The 16,650-nt window shown below is 38.9% G+C and overlaps 1 protein-coding gene and 1 pseudogene across 1 annotated transcript in view; one reads left to right on the top strand and one right to left on the bottom strand.

Annotated features, from left to right (window-relative positions):
• The window catches only part of SLC24A2 (solute carrier family 24 (sodium/potassium/calcium exchanger), member 2), a 276,790-nt gene that overhangs the window by 191,045 nt on the left and 69,095 nt on the right, over window positions 1-16,650 (bottom strand). The window lies entirely within an intron of this gene.
• On the top strand, window positions 5,434-5,861 carry LOC105503497 (annotated as a pseudogene).

Genomic DNA, 16,650 nt, shown 5'->3' with positions numbered 1-16,650 from the left:
TTTTTTTTCTGACTAGATGATTCTCTGAAATAAACTAACTGCTCCTGACTGGTTTCAGGACACCAATGACTCAGCCCTTCTGATTAGGACACACGGATGCACTAGAGGGGTCCTGAGACCTGAGCTCCATGACCCAGACTTGTTTTGCTGCTTACTGGCTGTGTCTTTCTGGGCAACACAGTTCTGAGCCTCTGTAATTGTATTCGTAAAATGTGGCAATTGATGTCTGCCTCATAGATGAAGTTTAAAGATAGCATAAGAAAAATGCTTTGAAAAGTACTATATAAATGCAAGTTATGTCTCACCTGAGACATAGATAAAACAGTACACACTCGAATCCCAAATGACCAACTTCTTGGCTTTATGACATCACTTAAATGACAGAACGTCTTTGAGCCTTAGCCTCATAATTTGTCAAGTAGAGATATTACTGGCTTTTTCAGAAGGTGGGTGTGAACTAAACACCTTATGTGGGACTCAGTAAATGTTTGCTTTCTTCCTTTCTTAGGCTCTGTCTTTCACCACTCTGCTCTTACTCTGAAACAAGGATTTTAAAAAATGCTGTAGCATCAGCACTTTCTATTCTAATTTTAAAGCATATTATTTACTTTGATTTTTTTTGATATGTTAAAAATGTATGGACTCTTTTTCCTTTCTCCACCCTTTTATGGTTTGGACCAATAGCAAACACAAAGTAAGCAGAACTTGGCAAAATCAATGTGAGGACTGTGGACAAATTTTATGGGGTCATTTGAGCCTGAAGTCTTCCACAGAAAGCTCTGAAACTCTAAGCACTTTACATTAGGGCAGGAAGAGTAGGAAGGGTGAGAATGTCCTTGCTTTGGTAGGCTGAAATTATTTCAGCAATTAGATCTCCTTAGATTATAGATTTATCTAAATATGCCTGTGACATTCTGTAAATGTGCAGAACTCAGAATTTCTCAGGCTTGGTTTCTGTAGTGTCAATTGACAACCACATGTCTTGAAGTTTTGTTTCCTTTAATTAACCTTCTCCATTTTCAAATCAATTTTCTCACTTCCTCATGGTGTTACTGCTATTTTAAGGAATGCAGACCAAAGGGATCAACATTTTAAGACTCCAAAGGTTCGTATGCCAAGCCTGGAACTTTGCACACAAATAGATATCCAAGCACATTCGCTGTTCATTCTGTACACCCCAACTTAAAAATTCAAAGTCTAAGATTAAAGTATCAGAGGATTGAGTCCTAAGTTACTATTTGAAATCTGGTTCACCTTGTACAAGAATCTTTTCTTGTGGGAATGTTGTAGATTTTTGAGAAAGAGAACAACCCACTGAAGGCCCTCCCTGTTTAGGGAAGATTAACCTGTTAGGTACTAGTAGATTGATCGACGGAGATGATCTGCATGTGCCATGATTGTGAAGACAGATTAAAAAGGAAGAGGCAGATAAAAGACATATTGTAGCAGAATCTGCTAGTGCCCAGTCCATTTTTCCAGAGTCTTAGCACTTCACTGTGTTCTGGTTGATTTCTAACTGCCAGTGTCTACCCACCTTTAGTTGAGTGCTAACGAATTCACAGCCCCATGCCAAGCAGCACTCAGTCAATGACTGATAGGAGTTGATACCTAAACACTCCAGCTCCCTTGCCCTTTGGGTGGAAGAACTCTGAGCTGTGTTGTATTAGTTTCCTATTGCTGCTGTAAAAAAACTACCACAAACTAAAGAGGCCTAAGGAAACATGAATTTATTACTGAATAGTTCTGGAGGTCGTAAGTTTGAAACAGACCTTATTGGGCTAAAATAAAGATGCAGGTTTGAAGTTAGCACACTGTTGCTTTGAAGGATGCTGACCAACCTTCTGGTACAAGTAGACCCAAGCTGTGGCCAGCTTATTCTTTGAAGGAGCCTTCTTGAATTCCTCTTCCCTTTATAATCAAAACCAAGACAGGAGAATGTGGTGGTGAAAATTCCTCCACACTATGCTGAAATCAATCATAACAGGCCTCATCTTAATCCCACTTAATTTAATCCTGCTATTTAATTTAATCTATCTAACTTAATCCCACTTTGGCACAATCCGAATCTAGAATACTTGAGTCAAATCATCGAATACTCCAAGACTAGCAGAAGCCTACCCTGGATGGAAAAGGATAACAAAGTCACAAGGTACATAAAGTCAGAATCTCTTGTTTTTCATTCTGGCTATAAATAACCACATGATCTTAGACTAATCACGTAATCTCTCTCTGACTGATTTCATTTCTTCATGTAAAGACAGAATTAATAAAACTTACTCCTTTTTGGAGAGATTTCAGAGTTAAATGGAAAACTCTGTCATCTTGCTTTGAGTTCTAATACAATAGCACTAATCATGATGATTCAAAGGACAGTAAACCTTTTGTTTTTCCCATGAATGCAGGTTTTAGTCAAATGCTAGCCAAGTATTCTCTGTACACTTGATACTCCTAAGATATTTATTGTTTTTGATAATGAAGAATAATGTCTTATGCAAAGTAATCTATTCACAAACTTTCTCCCAGTTGGAACTGATATATGTTGAGCCATCTCAGTTATTCTGATAAAGCCCCTCACTACATTTGTATCTAACTTCATCAGAAACAAATGATCTTCTCGATACACTTTGGAGAGTTCTGCAAGATTTAACAATGGATGGTGACTTGTTGCATAACAGAACACTTGACTTTTTGCTCTATTTTAAATTACATTTGAGTATTTTTTATTGAGAATCTATTAAATCTAGGGCTCCAAGAACTGGTCTTCCAGTAGTTTACGTAACAATAGCTACAACAATAACCGATATCTGCATCTTGCATTACAGTTGGCAGTGGCTTCCTATAGTTAGATGTTGCCCAAACTTCAGTCATTTTTATAACAACAGCATGATATTTTGCCATATTTTCAAATTTATGTGTTACTATTTACCAAGTGTTTTACCTTAAATTGACTTACCTTTTAAAATGTAAATGTTTATTTAAAAAGTGAACTTCATATCACTACCATACCTAGAAAACCAATATTGTTTGCCATAAATAGAAAATAAATAAACCATTGATTTAGCCATTCCATAAAGTATACATATAGCAAAACATCATGTTCTGCACCATAAATATATACATTTATATTTGCAAATAAAAAATAATAATTTTTGAAAAGAAAGCAAATAAATGCAATGCAACAAAAACAAAACAATATTGTCCAGTTTCTGCCTGATACTGTTGTTGGGTAAAGGTTCCTGAGCTTGCGATACATTCTTCTGTGTTTGTGTGTGTAAGTGTGTGTGCCAGAGAGAAAGACAGAGAGAGAGAGACTTGCATATCTTTTATGAAATTTAGAGACAGCTCTACATTGAGACTTTTAGTGAATTACTTAGATTTTTGGAAAGGATATGATGGATTAGAATCTTAGCAAGCAGTGCAGACACTGTATCCATTTTACAGATGATAAAGCTAGGGCTCAGAGAGATTACCATGACTTATTCCTTGAATACTCAGTAAATGGCAGAGCTGGGCTTCAAACACAAGCCTTTTCATTCCAAATCCTGTGCTTTCTCTAATGCACTCAAACCTTCTTGGAGTGAGAGGGGTTGCAGAGAGCTTAGATGAAGCACACTGAAGATCCATTCCCTCTGTCATTTATAATCCAGTCAAGGAGATGAGAGGGACCAAAGTCATAGATTTCAGTCGTTTCAAGAGAAAGTAGAAAAGTATATTTTGAGATAATTGGCACAAAGAATAATGGTGAAAATATTTAGCAAGTGAGCCCACTGTAAGTTGGACTATTAGGGGAGACTTTCTGGAAGAAGCAAGATTAAAACTCTTGTGTTGAAGGGTGGATAAAATTAGATGAATTGAAGATAGAGGTGAAGCCATTTCAAGTGATAACAGCACTTTGATCAGAATAATAAAAAATGTCAAAGCTCTGTCTTGGTTCACTGCAGATAGGGGAAAATGCATATATATGACCGGAAGTACTATGGCTACATTTTAGAGTCTTATGTGCTATAAAGTAGAATGAATCACTATTTTGTAATCCTTAAAAATAAACTATTTCCCTCAAAATATGTACGATTCAGCAAACTATCTACAGGGCTTCTTCTCCTAAGGAAATAATGATGGATATATACTAATATTTGCAAGAATGTGTCTCATCCTAGCAGGGCAATTGGAAATAACTCCAGTGTTTGATCATATGGGGCTTAGTTACATAAAATTAACTACACCAATACTGGGGACCCTGTGCAATCTCCAGAAAAGATTTCAACCTTTGCTACTAAAATGTGGTCTGTGGACTAATACTGTCACCTTTACCTGGAACTTGTTTAGATTCAGTTTCTGATGCAGTAGATCTGGGGGAGGGCCTGAGATTCTGCATTTCCAACAAGTTCCCCAGTGATCTGCACATGCATTAACATTTGAGAAGCAGAGGCACATGATTAATGACATGGAGATATTTGCAATTAAATGAAACAGGCTGATTTCATAAGAATTAGTTCTATATGATACCATATTGGTAAATTTTAAAAAAATGCATGCATTCACACGTAAGAGAAGGAAATAGGGAAAGAGAGAGAGAGTGTGTGTGTGTATGTGAAAGACAGACAGATGGGAAGAATATATATTAAAATACCAACAGTGGTGGAATTACTGGAAATTATTTAAAGTTTTTTCTGTGTTTGTGTATTTGCATCTACCATGAACATTCATGCCTCTTTCAAAATACAAATAATAAAACTATATTTTCAATTCCTTTTCTGTTTTCGGAATTTTACTGAGTTCTTTCTGGAAAAATAAACAGGAACCCAGAGGCTGAACTGGAAGAAAATAACTTACAGGGATTTAATCAATGTAACAAGAAATTGTCAGAAGAAAGAAAGACTTATAAGATAAGAATTTTCCACTAAGTGAGAAGTAAGTCTATGTAACCTTCACGTCCCTAGTGCTCTTGGACTTTATTTTAAAAACAAAACTTTTTTTTTTTCTTTTTTTAAAGTAAGGCTATAAAACTCCAGGAGCATGGACATTTTCAAGACTGCCAACTGGGAAAGTACTTTCAGGATGAAACAGATCGGTTTCCCTTAACAAGTATTTTTAGTGGTTTTACTCTGAGTTCTGGTTGGGAATATTCCAGCAATGTCACTTAGAAGTTGAAAGAGGACCCAGCTGCTTTGTCAGAATGATTCTTTGCCCGCCTTCTCCCTTGGAAAATTTACCTTAATCTTTATTCATTTCTGTGAGTTGTCCCCATTTGGGTGATCCCTTTGTTCTCAGCATATGATGTTGAGAACAGCTTCACTATTTTTTTTGCTGCTGGGATGTTTAGGCAATGGAAGTAAGGTAAGATGATTAAATGAGACAATGCAAATAAAACATTTATTATAAAGGAAATAGTTAAAAGGTTGACTGATTGGGAACTGGCGTTGTGGTGTGACTATGGGGACTCCCCAGGGAAATATCAACTGCCCCCGAACAGAACTGAAGAAGCAGCTGTTCAAGCACCTGTGGGTATTGAACTGGGAGTGGCATCTGAGGCACCGGGTGGTTGGGGCTGTGATAGACCAAGGGCTGATCATGCAGCACCACCTCAAGAAGGGGGCATCCAGTGCACGTACCAACATTACTCTGTCTGGTAAGAAGCGCAGAAAACTTCTCCAGCAGATCCAGCTTGCCTGGAAAGAGAAAGCAGCCATGGAAGTGGAAGCCCCTCAAAACTATCCAGGACTAGTGAACCACAGCTCAAAAGGCAAAAAAGGACAAAAGTCCCCTAGGATGTAGAAATGAAGGACCTTGAAGATGCGAGCGAAACCTCTTCCTCTAGAAGATTCTCAACTGGATCCAGAAGGACTCAGTGGTTGTTTTAGAGGACTTTGGCAAAAGCAGTGCCCCTTTCCACCAGATTTCCTCCTCCCTAATCCTCCCATAGAAGGATGTCTTTGGGAGGGAAGAGGGTACAGAAGATTAGAGAAGAGCCTCTTTACAAGTCAACTCCATTTGTAATAAAGCCCTAGCACTCTGAAAATAAGTTTTTGACTGATTAATTCATCATTCAACAACTGTGTACCATGTGACCATCATCTACCCCTATGGGCAGAGGATGTAGATGATCCCAGACTTGTTTCCTTACCTCAAGATGCTTTCAGGTAAGGGGATATAACCAAGGAAACACAAGTACCCTGCAGTGTCACAAGTGCCACGACAAGGAGAGGGCCAGGTATCACAGGGGCAAATAAGAGGAGTACTAGCCCCATCAAGGGGGTGGTGGTGGTAAAGAAATCTTCCTCATTGAAATGACATCTGCTTTGAAATTTGATGGACCAGTAGGTTTTGGCCAGGAATAGCTGGGAAGTTCCAGACAGTGGGAAAAACACATTTACACATTCAAATACGAGAAAGAACACAAATGTTCAGGTGCTCAACAAACTAAAAGTGCTAGGATATGAGTGTGGGGTGGAGGGTGGGGGCAGTAGAAAGAAGGAAAATAATATGAGGGATCTGTAGAGCCTGGTCATGAATGGGCCTTGTCAGCCATGCGGAGGAAGTTTCACTTCATCCAAAGGGCTGCGGGAAAGATTAGGGTCAAATATGGTATCATGGGGGTTTTAGGCAGATTGCTCTGGGCACAGGTGGAGAAAGACTGGAGACAAGCCAGGAGGACTGCAAATCAGCCAGCTGGGAGGCTGCTACAGGAACACAGGGAGAGATGATCCTATCCTCAAGCCAATGGAAATGGATGACTATATATGAAAAGAGACTGGTGATTAACTGGAAGTTGGGAGATGATGGAACAGACCCAGAGAATGTACTTAATAAATGCCCATTTTCTTCTTTACTTTTCCACAGATATCTATTGGCCACTTCAGGCCAAGGAAAGATTAACCCAGTAGTAGTAGAAAATATATTTTCTAGAAGCAAAATAACTGTGTGCTTAGCAGTTCTCTAAGTAAGGTCTGGGAATTCTTGAGGGTCACTGCATTTCTATTCGAGGGGTCTGTGAGGTCACAACTATTTTCACAACAATTCTAAGATGCTGTTTGCTTTTTTGGCTTTTATTTTTTCACAAACATGCAGTGGATTCTTCCAGAGGCTACGTGATGTGTGATAATGCAATTGCTGTGACGGCTAAAGTTATATGTGCTTGGATTTTCTTGAGCTTTAAATTGTCCCAGTTTTAATTTCAAATATAGTAAATACAGAAAGATATAGTCTCCATAACAAAAGCTCTTTGGGGTCCTCAATAATGCTTAAGAGTGTAAAAGAAACCTGAAGCCACAAAATTTGACAAACAATGCCATAAATATTTAAAGAAAATTTTAAAGGCATCCACTACCAAGAGCTTAAAAAAATTATGAGTGAGGATAAACTCTACTGATTGAGGAGCCTAATTCTTATCTTAGTTTTGTTGTCCTTTCAAATCTGAGCCGTTGCTGGCTTAATATAAAGATAATGCCTGGGATTTCATTTCTAGAAGAACACATCCAACTAACAAAATCAAAGCACATACCATACAATGTACTAAGTAGAAATATGAAATCCATATATGCGATTCTGAATATACTTTGTTCTTTAAACTTATTTTTAAAGTTGGAAAACGGAGTCACTGAGTAATACTCATATCTTAGAACAAAATCTCTGTTGTGTAGGCAGAAAAGCAAAATAGAAGCGACAGTGTGGGCAAGTGGAAAATAACACAGTGAGGAGAAATGATGCAAACTAGACTCAGAACCAGAGCTGTAAATGCAAGTTGCCAACCCAAAAGGACTTCAGGATCCCCTATGAACCATTATTTCAAAAAACAAGGGCAGTTGGCTAGCAAATCAAGCATAAACCTGGTAGTCATCCATACATCATTTGAAGAGGCCTGGAGACAGTGGAGGACACTTTTCTGTGCCCCTGAACAATACCAAAGTGGCTGCCCTTCCAAGAGGTCATCAGGTGTCTCAGCACAAAAGTCTGGGGAAGGTCAGGATAAGAGCAATACAGAAAACAGCCCCAGAGACCGAGGGCAGTCAGAGTTCCACGCTTAGGACGGGGATTCCATATGGCTGTTAGGAATGTGATGTGGCTAGTACACTGGAGGAACTGAATGCTTAATTTTATTTCATTTTCACTAACATAAATAGAGCCATGAGTCTAGTAATGACCATACTCGAGAATTCTACTCCAGAACTTTAGTGAAATGATCTTCCCAACCTCTGGAGAGTCAACTCTAAGATCTCCCATCATGGCACAAGATGGGTTTGAATGTACTTTTCAGGTAAACACGTATGTGAAATCCTTGTCTCCCACCAAAACCCACTCAGCTTCCTAGGACATCTGCCAGCAAAGCCAGCTAGTTCTCCTTGGGAAGCTTGGAATAGGAGCTTAGTAAAGAGGGAAGCAGAGCAGACAAAGGAGAGGCAGGAGTCTTGCCTGCTACACCATGTGACCTGGCCCTGAGCTATCTTCCAAATTCTTTTCCTGATACGTAACTGCTTGTTAGTGTGCTCCAGCGACACACACCCCCTAGTTCTTCCTTGAATATATCAAGCAAGTTCCCACCTCATGGTCTGTTGTGTTTATTTACTTTCTTCTTATCCTGGAATGCTCTTTCTCTGGATCAGAGTTTCTTAACTTCAGTGCTAGTGACATTTTAAGCTGGATAATTCTTTGCTACAGGGACCTGCCCTCTGCAGCACAGGGTGTTTAGCAGCATCCTTGTTCTCTATCCACCAGATGCCAGTACCATCCCTTCCCCCAGTTGTGACACTTAAAAACTTCTCCAGACGTCAAACATCCCTGGAGAGGCAGAGTCACCCTGGTTAAGAATCACTGCCCTAGATATCTGCATGATTCACTTTCTCACTTAATTTAGTTCTGTACTCAGATGTCACCTCCAGGGAATCTTTTTCAAAACCTTGTACCTCTCTGTCCCCTTTCCCTGTTTTACTTTTCTTCCCAGTATTTATCACTAGCTAACATTATATTAGATACTTCTTTGTTTCTTGTTTCTTTGCCTGCTTTGTTTACTGCTGTATCCTAGCACCTAGTATCTAGTTGATTGTTAGATGCTTTATAAATATTTATTGAATGAAGGAAGGAAGTACCTGCGCCATTTGTAAAGTCAAGAGACGGGAAGTTTTCATTCTGGGAGAATGGACACATGTCACCAGGAGAAAAGCTTTAACTCAATTTAGCTATTAAAATCTGTATTGGTTGTTACATAACAATGATAAGGCTTTAGGGCATTTTCTAATAATGGGCATACTTTTACTCACCTTCTCTAAAATTATGCTTTGAATGCAAAAATAAGTTATAATTTTAAATGTATTTGTCAACCACTTTTATAAATAGTATGCAATTTTGAGACCTAAAACTGTGGTCATGTCATATCATCAAGAATCTATGTTCTTACCTGATTTTAACATTGATGTCTCTTTGCCATTGTGCAAAAGACATTTTGATAATGAGAAGAAGGCCTGATGAAAGGCCTACATTTTCCTTCATGGTTATAAATTGAAAATGTGTTTCCAAGAGGTTTTTATTAGCATTACTGTGTATAAGCCTATCATTTCAGTAACTCCAGCCCTAGGAAATGTGCTGAAGTCCTTACTTACTTGTAAGATTGAGGTTTTTCACCCCTGATGATTTGTTATAATCTTTCTGAATTCCTCAAGAATACTAGACTAATTTATAAGATGCTGACTTTCTTCTGGAAAGAAGTATAAATATTCAAAAGAAATTACAAGCACCAAGTAAATTGCGCATTTTGGAGAATAAGGGAAGAATATCCCCTAAGTGTTGGTAGATGGTCAGAGTATTCTTCTCCTACAACCTGGATCTAGCCTTTTTTTTTTTTTTTTTTTTTGAGGCGGAGTCTCGCTCTGTCGACCGGACTGGAGTGCAGTGGCCGGATCTCAGCTCACTGCAAGCTCCGCCTCCCGGGTTCACGCCATTCTCCTGCCTCAGCCTCCCGAGTAGCTGGGACTACAGGCGCCCGCCACCTCGCCCGGCTAGTTTTTGTATATTTAGTAGAGACGGGTTTCACCGTGTTAGCCAGGATGGTCTTGATCTCCCGACCTCGTGATCCGCCCGTCTCGGCCTCCCAAAGTGCTGGGATTACAGGCTTGAGCCACCGCGCCCGGCCTGTAGCCAATTATTAAATGAAGTCCCATAACACCTCAGCTCCTAAAAATCTGCAGGGACTAAGAAATTCTGAATATATTAACTAGAATTTTTTAAAGTTAAGTAATTCTACTTTCACATTTTCAAGGTTTTTACTGATGAAAGTCTTTCTACAACAACACACACTGCTATCCTTTTTAATAATAGAAAACCTGAAACTCTGTGTGTGTGTGTGTGTGTGTGTGTGTGTGACCTATGGCCACCCTTTGTGAAGCTGTGCATATGCACAAACAAGGGTGGGTGCAAGTTTCAGAAATAGGCCCCCAAGGGTGGCCCTACAATTTGATTCCTCTTCCAGATGGGGTGCAGCCCTCGCAGAACCATAAAGGCAGCATCCCAAGCCTGCCTTGTAAAAAACTGACTGCTGAATCAAAAGATCAAGAGCAGCCCTTCCCTTTCAGGGTTATTTTGATTCTTAAAAATAAAATAAAATAAATCACCATCTTTACTTCTGTTTCTAGAGTCTCAACTTGTCAGTAGTCCTGTAAACCTTGTTTGTGATTTCTACAGTCAGCCATTTTGGCAACCCACATCACTTGCCTTTTCCCTTTCACTATTTGAATGGAGGAGGAACATTCCTTATGGGTCATTTGAGAATTACAAAAATGTTTGTGTGTATATCTATTTAAGGTATACAACATGATGTTATGAAATACATACATAGAGTAAAATGGTCATTACAGTGAAACAAATTTAAGATATCTATCATGTCACAGAGTCATCCATTTTTCCCCTCTGTGGCAACAGCAGCTATAATCTACTCATTTAGCAAGTATCCTGAACACAATATGCTATTACTAACTATAGTCTTCATGTTGTACATTAGATCTTTAGACATGTTTGTCCTACATATCTGCTACTTTGCACAGAGATAGAGAATAAACAGTGGTTCTCAGGGGTGGGGTTGAGAGGAAGGAAATGGAGAGATGTAAGTCAAATGATACCAAGTAATCCAAGAATTTATGTGAGAAGAAGTGGGAAAAGTCTACTTCTAAGGTGCCTCAACCTTTCCCCCTAACTCCATCCTTACCACCACCACCATCAAACACCATAATAATAATAATAATAATAATTAGGAAATTAACACTTCTAGACACCTGATGCCAGACTACATTGTTTTTGAAGTATTTCCCAATGTCAAGCTTTGAACAGAATTATAGATACCTACAAAATGAATAAGTTTGAATGTTTTATATAGTATTTGCAAGGAATAGCAAAGTCCTCTTGTATTTTCTAATATTTTGCTTTCAGAAAAATATCTCAGTGGATACACTGACAGGCAGAAAGATGATCAAAGATATTAACCCTGCCCCTTCAAGATTAGAGGCATAATTGCCTAGCTGGAGAGAAGCCAAGAAGACTCAAGTAGGACTCAGGTTTGCAATAATCTTTCCCTGAAGGTATAAAAAAATGATGGAAACCCTTGGGAAGTATTCTGCATCCATCTGTGCATTAGCTTGTTCTTTGGAATCAACATTATGGCTCCTCAGACACCTCTGTGCTAAGGATTTTTTCTGAAAGTTGAAAGTTTTATTTTTCTATAAGACTAGTCCCTGTAGGCACAGTCAACCCATCCTCATTGTGTTTGAGCCCAGGCACAGTCCACAGGGAGGCTGGCAAATATGACCAAGGCACACCATTACATGCTCCTCAGAGGGCTGGAGGGTACTTATAAATGCATTCCCTTGAAGAAAGAAGCAACTGGCAATTTTTATACAGCTGCATTATATGCTGATTATGTACAAAGGCTAAAACCAGGCAAAGTACCTAGCAGAAAATACCCATGCATTATTCAACTAATACAAATCTGTTGTTTTTCTAATTTGCTCTTCAAAACATGTCTTTTCAAGTTGTTTTGAGTTGCAGTTGTTTTGAGGGAGGGAGAACAAAAGTATTCTCTCTTTTCAGGAACAAAAACTCAAATAAAAGAGGTACCCCCATTCAGCTAATCATGGCAGCTTTAATAATATATGGGCAAAATGTACAACAAACTTACAAAATTAGAGACTTTATGAAGAGCATCCCTTTCTAACCAAGTTATTTTAGAACAGAGAAAGATAAACAATCTATTTATCAGGCTAGGTTTTCCAGGCTTTCCCATTCCAAGTCATTCTTATGTTTTCTTTCCTTCTTCTTCTATTTCTCCCTTTTGCCTTTCCTAATCCATATCACAAGATACCATGTACAACACACTTACCCCTATTTAACTGCACATGTTCACGGTATCCTACAGTCAAAAGCTTTACTTCGGCAGCAACTTTTTATTGATGAATGAATTTTATCCTGATTACATGACAATGATGATGGCTTACTCATTATTTCATTCAGCATACTTATTATGGGCTTACTATGTGCCAGGAAATGTGTGAGTCCCAATGACAGATAGAACAGGGTTCCTAGCTTCATGGAGCTCATATTCACTGGTTAACTACATGTATGAAGGCTTTCAGTAAATTTTGTGTGCAGTGACACTCTTCTGTGATCCCAAGGGTGATTTAATTTATCCTCACATTAAATATGATCCTCCTGAACAACACATTGGTGTTCCTTTAGGGCTGATGTCTTATATTTGCCTTTATGCCACTCATATCTTGAGAGACTGCTGAGATCTAGAATAGCTTTTTGATAAGCCCCTTTGCCTACTTCCCCTATCTGACCCTTTCTTTCTTACGGGTTCTTGGTGTTTACAGTTTATAGCCACTATCATCACCCTCATTCCCACAGTCTCTTTTCCTTTCCTATTCTTCTGTTGTTTGCCACATGTTTTCTGCTTTTTTATCTTTCTTTTGTCTTGGTCATTCTGAATGCTTTCAGTCTGGTCAGTCAATGGCACTACTATAATCTCTGAGTTTCCAGGTCTTATTAGTTACTATTGTTATTTTTATACACTCAAAGGCTGGGTAAAATATTCTTTACAACACACATTCATTGGTTCCACCACTGTTTCTTTCTCCCCCATCAAACATAGTTCAGTGCTATTCCAGATGCTTGAAGCTGTTTGTGATCTGATATCTGAGTTCTGGATAATGAATTACTGCAGCTCACTTTGCCAGAGACAGTGAGAGTTCTTCCTGAAATATAAGGTGTACTCACAATATTTGATAAGATATAGAGGCAGAATTATAGAAGGTAACAGTTAATGACTAGCACCCTGGAAAACAGGCCAAAGGGCACCAAGTTTTGTAGTGTATTTCTATGCAAACTTGAGCATATTGTGCTGGTTCACTGATTCTCAAGTTTTCAGTAAAGAAAATGGGAATGTTAGATCACAAAGAGAGATATACTAAGGTTCCACAGAAAAAAGATGCCTCACAAGTAGCCCAGTACACTCCAGTGCATTTTGAAATGGTGGTGGAATGAAATGGTTAGGTAAGTTTAGTTTTTTGGTTAAGCAAGAATTACCACATGCACTATAGATGAATTTCTGATTTTTAAATAATCAGGATAAAATGCATTTATCAATAAAAAGTTGCTGCCAAAATGTTTGCCTCAGAGGTCATTAAGAACATAACAACCAAAAAATCCTATTGTCTTTTTAAAAGAATTATAGAAAAATGGAAGTCTATACAAAGTCATCTACATTCTAATGTTAAACTATTCAACAATAAACTTACACAGTATCTATTCACCTGTTCTGGGCCTAATCTATTGTTTGAGATTCTAAATATTTAGCTGACTTTTATCTTATTTTCTTACTTGTTTTATACACCTTCTCCTCCTTTTTCTATGGTTAAAATCATCTGAAGCCTCTTGCAGTGATTATACTGGAGTAGGCTTTTCCACTAAAGGGTCATCAAAGAATTAGTTCTTCAGTGACCCCACTAAATGAAAATTCCACTAAAAACTTTTGTTACAAGAAGAAAATGCATACATGTGTTAAGATCTAATCAGACTGGGATGTCTAAAGACAAAAATAATGGCCAGATGATTTAAAACCGTTTTTTTTTTTTTTTTTTTTTTTTGAGACGGAGTCTCCCTCTGTCGCCCAGCCTGGAGTGCAGTGACATGATCTCAGCTCACTGCAACCTCCGCCTCCCAGGTTCAAGCGATCCTCCTGCCTCAGTCTCCTGAGTAGCTGGGATTACAGGAGCATGCCGCGACACCTGGCTAATTTTTGTGTTTTTAGTAGAGATGGGGCTTCTCCCTGTTGGTAAGGCTAGTCTCGAACTCCTGACCTTGTGATCTGCCTGTCTTGGCCTCCCAAAGTGCTGGGATTACAGGCGTGAGCCATCATGCCTGGCTGATTTAACATTCTTTGTTTTAGACGGGGTCTGGCTCTGTCACCCAGGCTGGAGTGCAGTGGTGCAATCTCGGCTCACTGCAACCTCTGCCTGACAGGCTCCAGCCATTCTCCCACCTCAGCCTCCTGAGTAGCTGAGACCACAGGTGTGTAGCACCACACCTGGCTAATTTTTTTTGTAATTTTTGTAGAGACAGGGTTTCACCATGTTGCCCAGGCTGGTCTCGAAATCCTGAGCTCAAGCAATCAGCCCACCTTGGCCTCACAAAGTGTGGAGATTACAGGTATGAGCCACTGTGCCCAGCCAATTTAACACTCTTATAGCATCACCATGTTACTTGGACTGGCACCTGTGGTTCTTACTGGAAGTCAGGCTTATGGTCACTGCATCAGGGACACTGAATGACTAGACCGTGACATGAATCTCATACATGTTCAAATGCTTACATCAAGTTTCCATTGTGGGAAGGCTTTCTTTTAGTTCATTGAAAGATGACCCATTTTCAGTCCTCTTCAACTTCTGGAACTTTAAAGTGTGGTGCCAACTTATTTCCCTCATGATTCTCTCTGAATTTATGCTGGTTTCTTGCCTGTTGAGGTTTTAGAGCTGTGAAAGTGGGACACATTTCCCTTGACACATTTCAAACTATTTGAGAAAGAAGAATCCATGTGCAATAAGCTGTCACACTGAATATTAGAAGAAAGCAATCAAGTCCTTTGTAAAAGGAGTCTCAGTCACCTCCCTTCCACCTCTACTTCATATAATACCACACATTTCAAGGTTCCTAAGGAATCTTCCTTCTGGGCATAAACTGCTAAGACTGTATTGCTTGAAGAAGTTTTCTGGGGCCTAGCTTGCTAGCCTAGTGCTCATAGTCACAAGACATTCTTTTCCTTGGTTACTAGCGTTGAGTTTTGGGTAGGAACATCTCATTATTCCTCTGGGGACTTATTACAACACTCTTGTTACCAAATTAGTAGATAAGAAAGTGTGGCTGAGATGTTAAAACCTTGTAGATGATTTGCTACCTGCTTCTAATTTCTTTAGCACTATTATTCTTGTTCTTGTCTGACCTAGACTACTCTACATCATTTTTTGCTTTATCTGAGTTCTTTACAACACTCTCAGAGAAGAGTTCTGCCTTTAACCACATTGCTTCCTACACTTTTGCTGTACAGAGTGAGAGCTGAGGCTGAGAAATGAGAGGAACTGAACTGCTTGAGAGTTTGCATTTAAAACCTCCATTAATGACAGAGGAGAAAGGGCCCAGAAGGTTGAGATGCAGAGGAGAGAAAGGAGGAACCAGCCTGGGTTGCACTTAGGGATTTATGGAAAGTTTCATTTTTTAATTAAGGTCAAATCTTGAGTATGTACAAGAATATCAGCAAGTTCACTGATAAAATAAAAGGGATTTCAAACCTAGACAAAATTCATGTAACTACCTCGATGGCTGAGAAGGTTTTTATCTCATGTTTTTATTTATCCATTTGAATTATGCTCTCTTTGGATTTCCATTAATTGCACATAATAGAACTGATCACACCTAGAAACTGTGTTCATCAATGCATACACGAAATATATACATACATTGTTAGGTGATTTCAAGCAAACCACATTAGCTTTCATGGTCTTAGTCTTCAACTGAGGTAACTCTGAAGTCCTTCCAAATCCCATTGGAACTCTATGATATGATTCACATAATGAAATTCCTACAGAGGCTGGGAAGTGACATAAATGAATGAACTAGGCTGGAGGTAAACCGGAAATGCTGTGTTGCTAGTACTATTAGGTTGGTGCACAAGGAATTGTGGTTTTCACCATTAAAAGTAAGTACCAACCTCATATGACCAAGAAATGCAGGTAACCATTTCTTTGCTATATTGTCTTTTTTCTATTAAAAATTTAAATTTGTAATTTATTATTTTTAATTTCAAAGTATAAATCCTCTATCTAAAATAAAAGTTGAAAATATTACATCTTAAGAACTCCTGGGTGTGCCCCACAAAACCCAAATGCACTGATCTGGGGCTTTGGGGACATCACTTTGACTTATTCTTAGAATCTACAATAGTTTACCAGATACTGTGAAAGAGCTGCAGAAGATGGTACATAAACTGTTCAACAATGGCGTGAAAATGAAAGTGCTGACTTGGCCGGGCGCGGTGGCTCACGCCTGTAATCCCAGCACTTTGGGAGGCTGAGGCGGGCGGATCACGAGGTCAGGAGATCGAGACCATCCTGGCTAACA

The sequence above is a fragment of the Colobus angolensis genome, unplaced genomic scaffold, assembly GCF_000951035.1.
Source record: "Colobus angolensis palliatus isolate OR3802 unplaced genomic scaffold, Cang.pa_1.0 Scaffold86, whole genome shotgun sequence".
NCBI lineage: Eukaryota > Metazoa > Chordata > Mammalia > Primates > Cercopithecidae > Colobus > Colobus angolensis.
The sequence above is the reverse complement of the archived record's forward strand: the minus strand, read 5'-3'. Positions and strand labels throughout refer to the sequence as shown.